The following is a 16330-nucleotide window of genomic DNA, read 5'->3' on the forward strand; positions in this document are numbered from 1 at the left end:
GAGAAAGAAGATAACAGGTTTAAAACAAAAAAAAAAAAGATTCAAAACCAAAGTTAAAAGCGAACGGGGCAAACGCTTTGTCGAAGTCAAGCAAGAAACGGCAGGCGGGTAAAATACCGAACGGATGAGACATCTCGGCGGGATGCTGTCTTCAGGGTCTCATTTGCTATCAGATCCAGAGCGAAGGAAGGAAGGAAGGAAGGGAGAGAGACAGAGAGAGAAAGAGAGAGAGAGACAGACAGAGAGAGAGAGGCAGAAGTTAAATGCTGTTGCAACCTTCAAAGCGTGCAAAACTCTTCCTGTAGGAGCTTGTTGGAAGTTGCCCAACTCGCTCTGGCTTCAAAGCCAGGAAGGAGCCTGAGTCCTACAAAATTTAGAGGAGTCTGAGGAAGAGGAGGAGGAGGAGGAAGAGTGGGAAAAGCAGGGAGGGCGCGTACCTCAAACTTTCTCAACTCTCTTGGCTCTTCCCTTGGACAGCTGCAACGTCTCGCGTTCCCCCACACCACATCACCACCCCTCCTTGCTCCGTCTTGCGTGCCCATGCAGAAATCTCCAAAAGGCACGGCCCCTCCCACGCACACGCGCTTTTTACATAATGACGGGGGCCCTGAGATTACAGAGAGCGGGCTGCCAGCCGTTCCTGCCTCCTTGTCCCAGCTCCAAGGTAACAAGTTCAAAGGGAGGAGGGCCGAAAAGGCGAAAAGTGGCAGGGGAAGCCCGCTGGCCTTAAGACTGGACTTCGGATGCTGGTGGTTTGTGGGGTTTTTTTGTTTTTTTTAAATAAAAAGAAAAAGCGGAAGGGAACTTGTTCTTCAGGTTGGAAAACAGGAAGAAACGGGTTTATGGCTACGTTTGCACACTCCCTGTTTTTTTTTTTTTCCCTGGAACAGACCGCTGATAGGAAAAAGGTAGGTTCGATGAAACCTTACCTGCCGAACGCAGGTGGGGGTTTGGTTAATTATTAGCGAGCGAGTCGACTGGATCTCTGCTGGCTTCCGGGATGCCTCATCCTCAACCTGTGCAGGGGACAGGTAATGACCAAAGTCTCCAAATCTGTCAGAGAAAGAGAGAGAAAGAGAGAGAGAGGATGCAGTAAGAAGAACGGGGGTTGGACTAGAAGACCTCTAAGGTCCCTTCCGGCTCTTAGGATGCTAGGATTCCGCACCAGGGCGGAATCTGTTATGCACCACAAATAATAATAGTAATAATCTTCTTTTTTTTAATAAGTTAATAATAATTTATTATTATTATTAAATTATTATTAAATTAGATATTTAAAATAACAATCTGTTATGCACACAAAGGTTATCTTTGGTTAAGTTTGAGAACACGTCAAACCAGCGGTGAAATCCAAAATTTTTTTTTTACTACCGGTTCTGTGGGCGTGGCTTGGTGGGTGTGATGTGGCTTGGCGGGCGTGGCAGGGGAAGGATACTGCGAACTCTCCATTCCCACCCCATTCCTGGGGGAAGGATACTGCAAAATCCCCATTCCCTCCCCACTCCAGGGGAAGGATACTGCAAAATCCCCATTCCCTCCCCACTCCAGGGGAAGGATACTGCAAAATCCCCATTCCCTCCCCACTCCTGGGGGAAGGATATTGCAAAATCTCCATTCCCACCCCACTCTGGGGCCAGCCAGAGGTGGTATTTGCCGGTTCTCTGAACTACTCAAAATTTCCGCTACCGGTTCTCCGAATTGGTCAAAATTTCCGCTACCGGTTCTTCAGAACCTGCTGGATTTCACCCCTGGGAAGGCGATTTCACCGCTTAAGCAGTCTGGACCTCAACTTTTGATAACCTCTGGCCGGCGTGATGGGAATGATAACACTACAATGTAAATTTCTCAACCATGCCAGAGTCGTTTTGTAGGGGAGACGGTTGCCCTAAAGGCTTAATCAAAGAAATAAATAGCAAAAGTCTAGACTTGGTACCAGGTTTTTAACAGCTTTAAAAATAAAATCAGATTTCTTTTATGCATTTCAGAGTTTCTCCTCTGGCAGCTGAAAATCCGTGGCGTGGCAAATGTCCTCCAAATTTCACTTGACTTAATAGCGCCAAGAAAATGGGGCTGGCCTGATTTTATATTAGTTTTAAAATTGATACTGATTTTAATTGAAATGTTCTAAATTATGGGCCAAACTTTATTTAATTATTTCAAAACTATTTTAACTTTTGTGTACAAATGTTTTATTTTTGGCTGTTCACCGCCCTGGGTCCGAAAGGAGAAGGGCGATATAGAAATTAAATAATAAATAAATAAATAAATAAATAAATAAAACCTGTGTTGTGTGTCTGGGGGGGGGGGGAGAGAAATTGAAGTGGCCAGGCGTGGAGAGGTTTTTTTTCAAATTCATCCAGGCCTGGCCACTTCAATCCTTCCCCACCCTCACCCCACCCCGCCCCACACACAAACACACACACATTTTGAATTTTGATCCCGTGAGCAGAAGGATGCTGCCATGGTCATAAGTGTTACAGGGATGACGTCGTGGCTTCAAACAGTCGCTAAATGAACCGTTGTTAAATTTGAGGACCACCATTTAAAGAAAAATGACAGCCACCGGAATAAAAAAAAAATCACACGAAAGAACATCGAAGTTTAGGTCTGTCCTCCATGCAACACACATTCAAGATACGGAGAGAGAGAGAGAGAGAGAGGCAGGGAAACGCAGGATGGCGAGTGGAGCGCGTACATTTTGCTTCGTAGATTTCTCCGTAGAAAAAAAATCTGTTCGGAAAAAGGGCAAAGAGGGTACATGAACAATACTGAGAATACTGTACCACAAAACTCAAAATGGCAACCAGAAAACTCAAAAGAGATCACCAGGAAAAAAATAACAATGCTCTTTTATCCCCCAAGAATTTCCCCCGCACATTTTCTTCTGCAGGCAGCGTCTTGCCTACCGAACTTTCGGCTACAAATTCTTAGAACGTCATGCTAAATTCCAACTTAAAACCCCGGGGCAACTCGAGGGTTAGGGTTGTATATAAAGTACAGTGATACCTCGGTACTCATCGTTAAATTGGTGGCGGGAAGTGCGACAAGTAGCGAAAACACCGAGAATTTTTTTCCCCACGGGGGAATAACGAGAGTGAATCACGAGGCAGCCGACAGCGACAAGTTCTAGCTCGCGCGTCGAGTACCAAACAAACGACAAGTACTGGGACCCAATTTTGCATCAAAATGCGTCGAATACCAGATTCGACGAGTTTCAAAGCAGTCGAGTACCAAGGTACCACTGTTATAGATGGTTTTGTTATTTTTCCGTTCAATCAGATACGCCCGGTCTTAATTCTTGGCACACGGAATGCTATTACCTTTCCATCAAAGGCGGTCCCTATTTTTCTACTTGCATTTTTTACCTGCTTTCGAACTGCTAGGTTGGCAGAAGCCGGGACAAGGAACGGGAGCTCACCCCGTTACGCGGCACTAGGGATTCGAACCACTGAGCTGCCAACCTTTCGATCGACAAGCTCAGCATCTTAGCCACTGAGTCCATTTATATATATATATAATTTTAATAAATATAAATTTATATTTGCTGATAAAGAAATAAAGGGAAACTAGTATAGATCTATTTCAAGCCATTTAGCTCTCATCAGCTAGCCATACCCTTACTCGGATTCGAACTTAGCTAGCTGATGAGAGCTAAATAGCTTGAAATAGATCTATACTAGTCTCCCTTTATTTCTTTATCAGCAAACATAAAACACTTTATATGTTTTTCAATCGAGACACCTGGTCTACCCCAACATGTGGGAGGATGCATACTGCTTCCCTTTTGCATGGGGTACCCACATGTTGGGGTAGACCAGGTGTCTCGATGGAAAAACACTTAATCTTTCCCCTGGCTCAAGCTGATGAAGGGAGGAGAACTTGTGGCTCAGAAGGTTAATTCAACTGCCTAACATGCAGGAAGCCCAAGTTCAAATCCGAGTAAGGGTATGGCTAGCTGATGAAAGCTAAAAAGCTTGAAATAGATCTATATTAGTCTGCCTTTATTTCTTTATCAGCAAAATATAAATTGATAGATATATATATATAGAGAGAGAGAGAGATTATGCACATCCCTAAACTGGTTAAAAATATATCATTTTCTCAGGAAATAACTCATGCTAGTGGAACGGATCAAGGGAATGTTCAGTCAAAAGTCCTCCTCCTGAGCCAATTTCGCTATCTGGAAATAGGAAATCAAGTTCCAGACACAACTATGGATCCAGCCAATTTTTTTTTTTTTTTAATCTTAATCAACTCCCAAATTCAACAAAGCTTAACAGCTCGTAGGAATTTGGCAAGGCTAATCCTAATAAATTGGCTCTTACCGCTGTGCATCTGTCAATCCACTTGAGGGAAAGGGGGGGGGGAAGAAAAATCCCTATCAAGCTTCAGTTTCTCCCGCTTTCTAATTTTTCCAGTCTGGAATCGCATTTCCCTTTCACCCACTTTTCACATCTGGTTGCACATTTTTTAAGGCCGCACAAAAATGTGTGTCTGTCTTTGGAGAGCGGTTTTTAATATGCTGGTTGTTTTTTTTTTGGTTTTTTAGCAAGCAACTTTCTCTGATATGTTACCCTCTTGGGTTTTGATGTCGATAGACGTGTTACGGTGACGTTGCATTTTTCTCTAACTTGAGCTCTTTTCTACGCATCCTTTTCATCTGGAATGCTGAGCCTCCAAAGCCCACTTCTCAAAATGCCTCTTTTATTCACATTTTGGTTCAAGGAGAAGGAAGAAAATCAGCTGGAAGAATTCATATGACGTACTGCAAAACCTCCATCCATCAACCTGGCATTCCCCATCTTTGACTCTACAAACCATCACAAAGCTACAAACCGTGCGTTGTTAGCCACCGCAGCTGATTCACACACACACATAAAAACAACAACAACAACAACAAAAAACAACTATGTCAAATCAACACAAAGTACCCTTAAGGCTTGGCCCCAGGGGTGAAATCCAGCAGGTTCTGACAGGTTCTGGAGAACCGGTAGCGGAAATTTTGAGCAATTCGGAGAACCGGCAAATATCACCTCTGGCTGGCCCCAGCGTGGGGTGGGAATGGAGATTTTGCAATATTCTTCCCCCAGGAGTGGTGAGGGAATGGGGATTTTGCAGTATCCTTCTCCTGGAACGGGGTAGGAATGGAGATTTTGCAGTATCCTTCCCTTGGAGTGGGGTGGGAATAGAGATTTTGCAGTATCCTTCCCCTGGAGTGGGGTGGGAATGGAGATTTTGCAATATCCTTCCCCCAGGAGTGGGGAGGGAATGGAGATTTTGCAATATCCTTCCCCCTAGAGTGGGGAGGGAATGGGGATTTCACAGTATCTTTCTCCTGGAGTGGGGTGGGAATGGAGATTTTGCAATATCCTTCCCCCAGGAGTGGGGAGGGAATGGGGATTTTGCAGTATCCTACCCCTGGAGTGGGGTGGGAATGGAGATTTTGCAATATCCTTCCCCCAGGAGTGGGGAGGGAATGGAGATTTTGCAATATCCTTCCCCCTAGAGTGGGGAGGGAATGGGGATTTCACAGTATCTTTCTCCTGGAGTGGGGTGGGAATGGAGATTTTGCAATATCCTTCCCCCAGGAGTGGGGAGGGAATGGGGATTTTGCAGTATCCTTCCCCTGGAGTGGGGTGGGAATGGAGATTTTGCAATATCCTTCCCCCAGGAGTGGGGAGGGAATGGGGATTTCACAGTATCTTTCTCCTGGAGTGGGGTGGGAATGGAGATTTTGCAATATCCTTCCCCCAGGAGTGGGGAGGGAATGGGGATTTTGCAATATCCTTCCCCCAGGAGTGGGGTGGGAATGGAGATTTTGCAATATCCTTTCCCCTGGAGTGGGGAGGGAATGGGGATTTCACAGTATCTTTCTCCTGGAGTGGGGTGGGAATGGAGGTTTTGCAGTATCCTTCCCCTGCCACGCCTACCAAGCCACGCCCACCAAGCCACACCCACAGAACCGGTAGTAAAAAAAAAACAACTGGATTTCACCACTGCTTGGCCCCATGTATGAAGCCGGATGCAGCCACAATTGCAGGCTGCAACTGCCAAAACGATTAGACGGCGGGCAAAAGAACGCATTTAAACTCGGCTGCCGTTTAGAAAATGAGCTGGGAGTTGGCAGCTCAGGTCAAGCAAGATTAATTATTGTTGTCTATTTATTTTATTTTTTTTTGCCCTCACTTCTTTATAAGCTCGGAGGTGAATTGGCACTCCAATATCAGAGGCAGTCTCGTCCTGCTCCTGGCTGGTACTCCTGGTGTCAAACTTCTGTAAAATGGGGCCAATGAAAAATTACTCACTTGCTGCTGCAAGGAGACGCCGAGCCTGTGGTTAAAGGAACACCCTGAGCCTTAAACCTGTTCTCTTGGAAGCACGTCCTTAAAAACACAACTTTTAATCACAACGCACCTTGCTGAAAAGTTTCCAAAAGTTGCAAGGGGAACAACATCTGCAGTGCCCAAATAGGGCTTCCCGTTCTAATCCCTCGGCGTAATCTGGATTTACCAGGGATGGAGCAAGCCACAGCTTCTGGTGGCAAGTGGTTCCACTGATGAATTGTTCTCACTGTTCTCTCTTAGTTGCAGGATGGATCCCTCTCTGACAAATCTGTGCTATTTTTTTTTTTTTCCTTTCTTGTTCCAGCCCCAAAGCCATTCGTAGATGGGTTAGTGAAATTCTCCCACGCCGGGGGGGTTCTCAGAAAATGAAGCGGTTCGGAATCCGTGATTTGAGGCACGTCTGCCACCTAGTGAGATATATATATATATATATATTTGGGAAGGAAGAAAGCAAGTAAATTGTGGAGATTCTCAATCGTCTCAAAGGGGCTTTTCTTTTTCCAAAAAAGCAACTAGATTTTCTTCGTTTTCTTTGAAAACATTTCGCTTCTCAGTATTTTCCCATTCGTGCACCTAAATTAGGGGAGTGGGATCTGAAACCTGGGGGGCAAACACCGAAAAACAACTCCTCCAGAAGATACCCACAGATAACCAAGGTTTTGATATGTTGGCGGATTTTGTGGATTTCCAATGAAAAGAAAGCGCCACTAGCAAGAGCAGATTTATATACCGCATCACGGTTACAGCCCTCTCTAAGTGGTTTACAGAGTCAGCCTATCGCACCCAACAATCTGGGTCCTCATTTTAACGACCTCGGAACGACGGAAGGCTGAGTCAACCTTGAGCCCGGTGAGATTCGAACCGCCGAACTGCAGGCAGCCGAAGTAGCCTGCAGTACTGCACTCTAACCACTGAGCCACCGCAGCTCATAAATGGTATAGTTCTGTTGCTTGAGCAGCGGGCTGGACTAGAAGACCTCTAAGTTCCCCTCCAGCTCTTTTCTATTCTATTCTAAGATGTGCTGTGGTTGAGGGATTCCGGGAATTGAAATCCACACACACTTAAAAGTTGCCAAGGTCAATTAACACGGCTTTGGAGTTACAAAACAAGGTATTTTTACAAAGAGGAATCTGAGAGTGGTGCAGTGGCCTAGAGGTGGAGCTCTCGCCTCACAATCAGGAGGCTGTGAGTTCGATCCTAGATAGAGGCAGGTATTTCTCTTTCTGGGGCACAATGAGAATATATCTGCCGAACAAAAACTCCGCGTTGGTGACAGGAAGGGCATCCGGCCAGTAAACACTCAGCTCCATTCAGTTGCCCCGACTCCACCCCGCAAGGGATTATGTGTGTCCCTTCCTAGCAACTGTTCAGGTCAAAAGGGTCCTCATCAAAGCCAGTAAATCGCCAACAGCAGAGGTGGTATTCAGCCGGTTCGGGAGAAGCAGTGGTGGCGACCTGCGGGCGCAATCCTGTCCTATATCGCTGCGTTTTTGACGCTGCATGCATGGATGGACATTACGCGCGAGCGAATTGCCGTTGTTTTGTGACGCCACACGCATCCGCGGATGGCGCCCGCTCACATTTCCGTTGCTGGGCGAACCGGTTCGCTACAGTATGTGACGCTCACCTCTGACCAACAGTTCGATTTTAGCGTCTCCGATCTCCGCAGGACTCTGGAATTCGGCTCTCCGCATGGCATGCAAAAGCGAAGGATTTAAGGTGTGTGTGAGAAAAGGTAATTTGTCAGGAACACAGCTATTTGCGGATTATGCTGCTGACATAACAATCATCTTCCTCTTTTGTGACTTTTGTCAGTGAGTCACAAGGCAGTGACAAACTGTTCCTCCCCGAGTTCCAGATGGATGCCAAAATGTATAGATAGAGCAAATTTCAGACAAGGGTTGTCTAAGGGGAAAAATGGTACATCCACAGGCTGGCAGGGCCTTTATGAAGTCTGACTGCATCACTGTAGATATAAAACTAGGGGAGACATGATAGCAGTCTTCCGATATCTCAGGGGCTGCTCCAAAGAAGAGGGAGCCAAGCTATTCTCCAAAGCACCTGAGGGCAGGACAGGAAGCGATGGACGGAAACTCATCAAGGAGAGAAGCAACCTAGAACTAAGGAGAAATTTCCTGACCGTGAGAACAATTAATCAGTGGAACAACTTGCCACCAGAAGTTGTAAATGCTCCAACACTGGGAGTTTTTAAGAAGAGGTTGGATAACCATTTGTCTGAAGTGGTATCGCCAAGCCTTACTCCCAAGTCGACCCTGTTTTCTTAATTGTTCTTTTCTTCTGGCAGCTCTGCGCATGCGCACACCGGGAACAGGCTCCCGCTATTCTTCTGCCTTGTTGATGTCAGACTCTGGAGGCTCCACATAACCATCAGATGGCCTTGGCCCCCGCTCTCTGCCTCCGATGCAGAGCCCTCGTCCGAGCTTTTCCCACTTCCCAGGACTGGCCCAAGTTCCTCTCCAACCTCCTCACTGTCCAGGTCTGCTGGCCACCGGAGGGCCACAACAGCCTTCAGCTCGGAGGTCCCTTCCAGCCCTGGAATTCAAGTCTTCGTACTTTCCAAATTGGGAGAATCGGTTACCAGATGACGACATTAAGAGTGGCGCGGTGGCCTAGAGGTGGAGCTCTGGCCTCACAATCAGGAGGGCTGTGAGTTCGATCCTAGGTAAAGGCAGATATTTCTCTCTCTGGGGCACAATGAGAAATATATCTGCCGAACAAAACTCCGCACTGGCGACAGGAAAGGCATCCGGCCAGTAAACTCTCTGTTAGCTCCATTCAATTGCCCAGACTTCACCTCGCAAGGGATTATGGGGTCGTTAAATGATGGCGACGAGTTACCAGATGACGACACCGACTTGAATTGCACTGGATAAAGTTTCTGAGTTTTTAAGACGGTAGCGAAAGCAGTGCAATTTCTAACTGCCACATTGGGGTCATAATGGAAACACCCCCCCTCCACCCCCCAACCCAGCAAAAACCTTGTTCTATACTTAATTATCTGGCAATCCCTTTCCCCCCGGGTGACATGAGTTCTGTCAATGCAAGCGCTTAGCCTTGTACCCCTTCTCACTTTTATGTGCGGCTGAATAAAATCCTTTGGCATTTTATAAGGAGAGGAGAGGTGGTGGTGGTGGGGGGAAACATGTACACACACCCCTCCATTCACCGGGATTTAATTTCCATCTAATAAACATGCTGAGGACTGCAGCCTAAAACATAAAGGAATCCTATCCAAACCTTGGGAGCGCTAAGCAAGTTCTATTTACCGAGAGCAGTCCTGTAATTTGGTCTATTCTTTTCTTAGCTTCAGGAACAAGTTGTGCCTGGTAAGGTTTTTTTTTCCCTCTCCTTTTGTTAAGTGTTCCTTGAATTTTAATTCTTTGGACATGCACTCAGATGTCTCACTGAGCTGAAGTGAGCCGGCCTCGGCTACCTTGCTTTGAAAGGCTTTTCGCTTGGTACGGTTCCATTTTGCCCTTCGGCCAGGATACGAAGATAATCCATCTTTTAAATGCTTAAAGCGGGGGGGTCCTTCGGATTTCTGCAACTTTGCTTTGGATTGCTTCAAACCTCCTAAGGTCAAATTACTCATCTTGTATGTTGAGAATAATTTAACAGCTTTTTTTTTTCTCCCTTTCGCTCTCGCTGAATAAAAAAGGTAGAAGAAAGGAGGAGGAGGAGGAGGAGGAGGAAGGCATAATTGCGAACTGTGAATCAGCTGGGAAGGGTAATTAATTCAGCCTTGGGAAGAAACCTACAGCATTAACTAACCTGGGTTTCCCCCCACCCTCCAAAAAATGGAAAAATAGTAACTTTCTGAGACGGGTAGGAAGGAGATCAGAAATTCTGCAGAATTTCATCATTTTTGTCCATTCAATAAATCTGGTTTCCATTAGGAAAAAACTCCAGGTCTCTAAATCAGGAGGAAAAAAAATGCATAATTGCTCGATTGGTTTGAAGCTCCAAATCTCTAAATCAGGAGGGAAAAAAATTGCATAATTGCTCGATTGGTTTGAAGCTAATGTCTAAATCCAGAATCGTTTCTGAATTGCATCCCCCCAAATCCTGTCCTATGACCGGTTTCTGCCACCCCTGTATTTAGTTGGGTTCCCATAACCCAAGGGTTGGCAATCTTAAACATTCAAAGAGCTGTTTCCCACAGAAAAGAAAACACCGGGAGCCACAAAACCCTTCCCGTGCCTATTTCCTGAGTGGCCACAAAACTAGCATATGTAGTTGAATTAAACGTTCTGTTTTCTTCTGAAACTTTCCTTTTCTTGGATTTATCCAGGGTTGGCCTACCGGGGTCGAAAAGCTCAATAAATCGCATGCTGGCGGGTGTCGCACATTTTGAGTGACAGGGAGCCGCAGCAGAGGGGCGAAAGAGCCACATGCGGCTCCAGAGCTGACCCTTGCCATAACCTCTATGCAGAGAGATAGGGTATTCCCCCAAGCAAATACGGGATAAAATGTGATTGCGATCAAAGTAAAATAGAGCCCGCATGAAAAATAAAAGGAAGGCTTGGAGAATAATTCAGAACCGGCAAGGGGATGCAGGTAGTCCTTGATTTATGGTCACAGCTGAGACCAGAATTTCCATGGATAAGCAATTGTTAAGTGAGTCACGCCTGATTTTACGACCTTGTTTTGCCACAAATTTGGTTGTTCCAAAGCTGATTGGAAGGTCACAAATAGCAGCCACATGACCTTACAACCATCATAAATACATGATGATGGCCAAGCCCCTTAATTCTGGTGAGGTTGTGACCTAGGCTTCCTGAATCATTAAAACTCACGAGTAGTCCCAAAAACCTCTTTGGTTGCAACAGGTGTGAATTACGTTCATTCACAGCTGAGTCACAATTAGTTGCAAAATGTCCTTCAGGAGAAATCCTTCAGGATAATCACCAACCTTTATCTCTCTTGACACGCTGCCAAAGACCTACTTGGCAAAGCTACACGGAGTCCAGAATCAAACAGAGATGCCGACTGGGAACAGAAATAACAACGTTGCTTTCCTGCAAAGGGCCCACGTGCCTTTGCTCCTCTTTTAAGCCTTATGGGAGGGGCCAATTATATCCAGGCCTTACTCCCGAGTCGTCCCTTTTGTTTTAACTGTTTTTGCCTTCTGGTAGCTCTGTGCATGCGCACACTAGGAACAGGCTCCTCCTGTTCCTCTGCCTCTCTGATGTCCGACTCTGGAGGCTCCGGAGTCTGCGCATCACTCCCAGATGGCCCTGGCCCCATCTCTGCCTCCGACGCAGAGCCCTCGTCTGAGCCTTCCCCAGACTCCAGGACTGGCCCGTGTTCCTCCCCAGCCTCCTCACTGTCTGACTCCACTGCCAGCTCACCAGGCTGCTGGCAGACCACAAACAGGTGACATGGTTTGTGGGGAATGCTGCCACGGTTGTAAGTGCGAGGACTTAGTCACTTTTTTCAGGGTTTAACTTTGAAAGGTCGCTAAAAGAATGTTTGCAAATCAAGGACTATTTGTAAGACATAATGTTCCCTTGGTTATCTAATGGATTTATGGATAAATGTAGAACGAATACTTGTGGATCTGGAAGCATATTCAGATGTTGCACTGTTGTTAGCTAAGAACCCAATGTTTCTGCTAAACTCTATGATGAACAATTCAAAAAACTAGGTATGAGCAGTCCAGTGATGGCTAACCTTTTTGCCATCGCGTGCCAAAAGAGGGGGATTGTGGGACGGTCGCGTGTGTGCCCACACCGATAATTTTATACGCCCTGCTCCCCTGCGCAAGTGCACGACCCCCCCTTCCCGTGTTCCCCCCGCTTTTGGCATGTGATGGCACGGTGGACCCGGTAGGCCTGTTTTTTGCCCTCCCCAGGCTCCAGAGACTTTCTAGGAACCTGGGGAGGGCGAAAATAGCCTTCCCCACCACCCCCGGAGGCCAGAAACAGCCCCTTTGCTGACTTCCGGTGGGCCCAGAAGGCCCGAAAATCAGCTGGCCAGAGCGTGCATGTGTGCCGAAGCTGAGCTAGGGCAACGCTCGCGTGCCCACCAATATGGTTCCATGTGCCACCTGTGGCACGCGTGCCATACGTTCACCATCATGGGTCTAGTCCAGTGGTCCCCAACCCCCGGTCCGCAGACCGGTGCCGGGCCGTGGAGTACCTGGCACCGGGCCGCGCAGCGGCCGGGGGACATGAACGCTGCAGCGCAAAGGCTCCTGGGCCGTGCGCAAAAGCTCCTGGGCCGTGCCCCCACCCCTGCGCGCGCTCAGCGGGCCGCGGCGATAAAAAGGTTGGGGACCACTGGTCTAGTCTACTGAAGAGAAGGATTCGGGGAAACATGTCACCTGCCTCCACTACTTGAGGGACTGTCTCACAGGGTAGAGTCAGCTTCATTTCCAAAGCACCTAAAGACAATGGGTGGAAAATCATACTTTCAAGAAGAGATTGAACAACCATTTGTCCGGAATGGTATTGGATCGCCTGTTTGAGCAGGGGGTTGGACTAGAGGACCTCCAAGGTCCCTTCAAACCCCATTATTCTATGTTCTATTTGCAAGAATAATAATAATAACAACTTTTATTCGCGGTCACAGACCAAAATACAAGTATTTGCAAGAAATAGATGGGAGGATAGGCGGCGACTAAGACTGTGGATCTAAAAATCTCTGCTGCCATCTAGTGGCTGCCAGCTTCTTGCACTCAAGACCTGGTAATGAAAATCCTCCAGAAATGTCAAAATTCGATCTCCAAGCTGGCGTGGCCTTTTCATAAAATCTTACCAAGCAGAAATCTTACCCAAAATTTGGAGTAGAACAGGTTTCTCCTCAGGCATTCGACCCAGCGACCTTGCTTCATATCTCGGGGCAATCAGTGATGTGCTTTTGTTATTTTTGTGTCTGTTCTTTTCTCCTGCCGCTGATTGTGTTACTGTTCCATCACCGTCTATGCTTAATTATGCTGAGATGAGAAACGGAAAGGCAAGCACATTTTTCAAATTAATTATCATTGTGAAAAGGCGAGAGGGGCTCAGTTGTGCAATTAATTTGGGGGGAAATATAAATTGGTTTCTGTAAACTATCCTGTATAGGAAGTCCTCAATTTACATTTGCAATGGCACTGAGAAAAAGTGACTTATGACCAGTTATCATACTTATAGGCCGTATTGTAATATCCTCAGGATCATGTGATCAAAATTCACAACTGACTCATATTTGTGATGGTTGCTGTGCTCCAGGGTCACACACAATCCCTTTTTGCGACCTTCTGACGAGCAAAGTCAATGAGGAAGCCAGATTCATTTAACAACAGTTTGATAGATAGCTTTATTGATTAGCCTATAGGCCAGTGATGGCTAACCTTTTTGCCATTGTGTGCCAGGAGCAGGGTGGGGTGGGGGGGTCGTGCTTGCGTGCACCCATAATTCTATGCGCCCATCTGGTCCCACCGGAAGTTGGCAAACAGGCCGCTTCTGGCCTCCAGAGGGCCTCTGTGGGGGTGGGGAAGGCTGTTTTTGCCCTCCCCAGACTCCTAGAAAGGCTCTGGAGGCTTGGGATAGCAAAAAATGGACCTTCCGGTCCCACTGGAAGTTGGCAAATGGGCCATTTCCGGTCTCGGGAGGGCTTCCGAGGGAGGGGGAGGCTGTTTTCACCCTCCCCAGACTCCTAGAAAGGCTCTGGAGGCTGGGGACAGCAAAAAACGGGCCTTCCAGTCTCACCGGAAGTTGGCAAACAGGCCGTTTCTGGCCTCCGGAGGGCCTCCGTGGGGGTGGGGAAGGCTGTTTTCGCCCTCCCCAGACTCCTAGAAAGGCTCTGGAGGCTACGGAGAGCAAAAGATGGACCTTTCCGCCACCGCCCCCCCCCCCCCGCCCGAGGTTCTCCGGAGGCAGGAAACAACTTGTTTCCCTACTTCTGGTGGGCCCAGAAGGCCCGAAAATCAGGCGGCCGGAGCTGAGCTCACGTGCCCACCGATATGGCTACACATGCCACCTGTGGCACGCATGCCATAGGTTCACCATTACGGTTATAGGCCATATCAAAGCACTAAGTTCAAACCAATAAAATCCTATCTAACAACAGTTGGGAGAAATTTAACAACTAGTGATTCATTTAACATCTATGGGAAGAAAGGTGGTGAAATGGGCCAAACTCACTTAACGTTTCACTTAGCAACAGACATTTTGGGCTCAATTTTGGTCATAAGTCAAGGAGTATCTGTAGTTTTTAAAAAAATGCTTTGGGAGCACATTATTCCTCGATCATTGAAGCATTGCTTTTAATACAATTGTAATACAATTTTTTTTTTTTTTTAGAAATTAGGAAGTTTCATGAGCCTATTCGAAGAGCCAGTTTAGTGTAATGGTCAAGGTTTAAAAACCAGGAGATGCGAGTTCTAATCCCACCTTAACTATGAAAGCTAGCTGGATGACTTTGGGCAACTCTCTCAGCCCAACCTACCTCACAGGTTTGGGGTTGTGGGCAAAAGAGAAGGAAGGAAGGAAGAAGAAGGTATTCTTCAACTTACGACCGAAACTGAGCCCAAAATTTCAGTTGCTAAGTGAGATATTTGTTAAGTGAGTTTTGCCCCCATTTTATGACCTTTTTGCCACAGCTGCTACGTGAATCACTCCATTGACATGGTTTGTCAGTTTGCAAAAGATGAAGACATGATCCGGGATGCTGCCACCGTCATAAATATGAGTCAGATGTTGTCAAACATCTGAATTTTGATCATGTAACCATGGGACTGCTGCAACAAGTCCTAAGTGTGAAAAAAATGGTCATAAATCACTTTTCCCAGCGCTGTTGTAACTTCAGTCATTAAACGAACTGTTGCACATCGAGGACTACCTCCATGACCTGTAATAAAGGCAGGATAAAAAAAATCTAATCAATAAATAATAATGGTATGAAGGCAGGATAAAGGGAAATACAAATAAGCCAATGAGCTCAACGTAGCTTCCATGGGGGTTTTAGCCCCACAAAGGGTCCCATGAGGTCAGCATAACCAAGAGAGAGAGAGAGCAATACTGCCCCTCCACAGAAATTCTCTTTTTTTATGACCTTCCATGGAGGAGGCTGAACTCGAACCCAAGACTCCCTGCTCCTAAACCAACATTGTTTTTAGCCCCTACATCAAACTGGCTCTCAAACTGACTCAACTAACCCCATTTTGCTGGCTTCCCAGGCCTTGAAAGCCCAGATAAGCAACGTTCAACAAACCTACATTCCAACTAACCAGGATTAGCTGGTTTAAACCCAGTTTAAAGCCTTCCACAAGACCAGCTCCAGGGAAAGGAGACACAAGGCCTTCTGCTTCAACCTGTTTCTTGCTAGTTACCCAAAACAGGGGTGAAAATGGCTGGGCCCCCCTTCTCTCCCATTCGGCAGCCATTTTTTTTTTGAGGCCCCCAAATGAATATACACTCAAAATAAAACACTTCAATAAATAAAAGTTTGGCGGGAAAAGGACAGCCCCTATTTCTGCAGTATTGGTGAAACTTCATCACCTTGTTGCACTTAAATTTCCCTCCCTTTTTAATTTCATTTCGTTCACATTTTGGCCAACGTGGGGCCTTCTCCGCCTCGGGTACGCCTTCAAATTGGCGGGAATTTTTCAGGTTGCCATGGCAATGAAGCGAACATGCGAGTACGCAGGCGCGTATGTGGTCGCCATGGCGATTAGGGGACTCGTTTGGTGAATTAAGAAAAGAGCGCCGGCTGCGCGTTCTGATTACGTCATCTAGAATCATAGATTTACGAAAATAGATAGATAGATAACAATATAGATAGATAGATAACTATAGATAGAACAGTTTATATAATTATGTTCCGAGTTCACTTAGAGAATATATTTTTTTTGGTCGCAGAGTTTTCGCGCTGGAAATAGTATACTGACTTGTACATTATGAGGATTTATAGGTATTATATACTATGTATTATATTATATAATTCATCATATTCATATGTATTATATGAATGGTTGAACT

The 16330-nt window shown here is 46.4% G+C and overlaps 1 protein-coding gene and 1 long non-coding RNA gene across 3 annotated transcripts in view; one reads left to right on the forward strand and one right to left on the reverse strand.

The window, feature by feature from the left end:
* The window catches only part of PLCH2 (phospholipase C eta 2), a 182161-nt gene extending 181423 nt beyond the window's left edge, over nucleotides 1–738 (reverse strand). The window contains exon 1 of one of the 2 annotated variants that reach the window (XM_087879286.1): nucleotides 438–738. The gene's annotated coding sequence lies outside the window, so the exon portion shown is untranslated. Of the gene's footprint in view, nucleotides 1–117 lie in introns of both variants that reach the window. The other variant, XM_087879287.1, reaches the window with a different exon arrangement.
* On the forward strand, nucleotides 618–9478 carry LOC148111850 (uncharacterized). The gene is made up of 2 exons (XR_015730058.1): nucleotides 618–908; nucleotides 8650–9478. It is a non-coding gene; the product is annotated as an uncharacterized LOC148111850 (long non-coding RNA).
* The last annotated feature ends 6852 nt before the right edge of the window (nucleotides 9479–16330 follow it).

The sequence above is a fragment of the Pantherophis guttatus genome, chromosome 15 (genome assembly GCF_059756535.1).
Source record: "Pantherophis guttatus breed Tessera chromosome 15, ASM5975653v1, whole genome shotgun sequence".
NCBI classification, from domain to species: Eukaryota; Metazoa; Chordata; class Lepidosauria; order Squamata; family Colubridae; genus Pantherophis; species Pantherophis guttatus.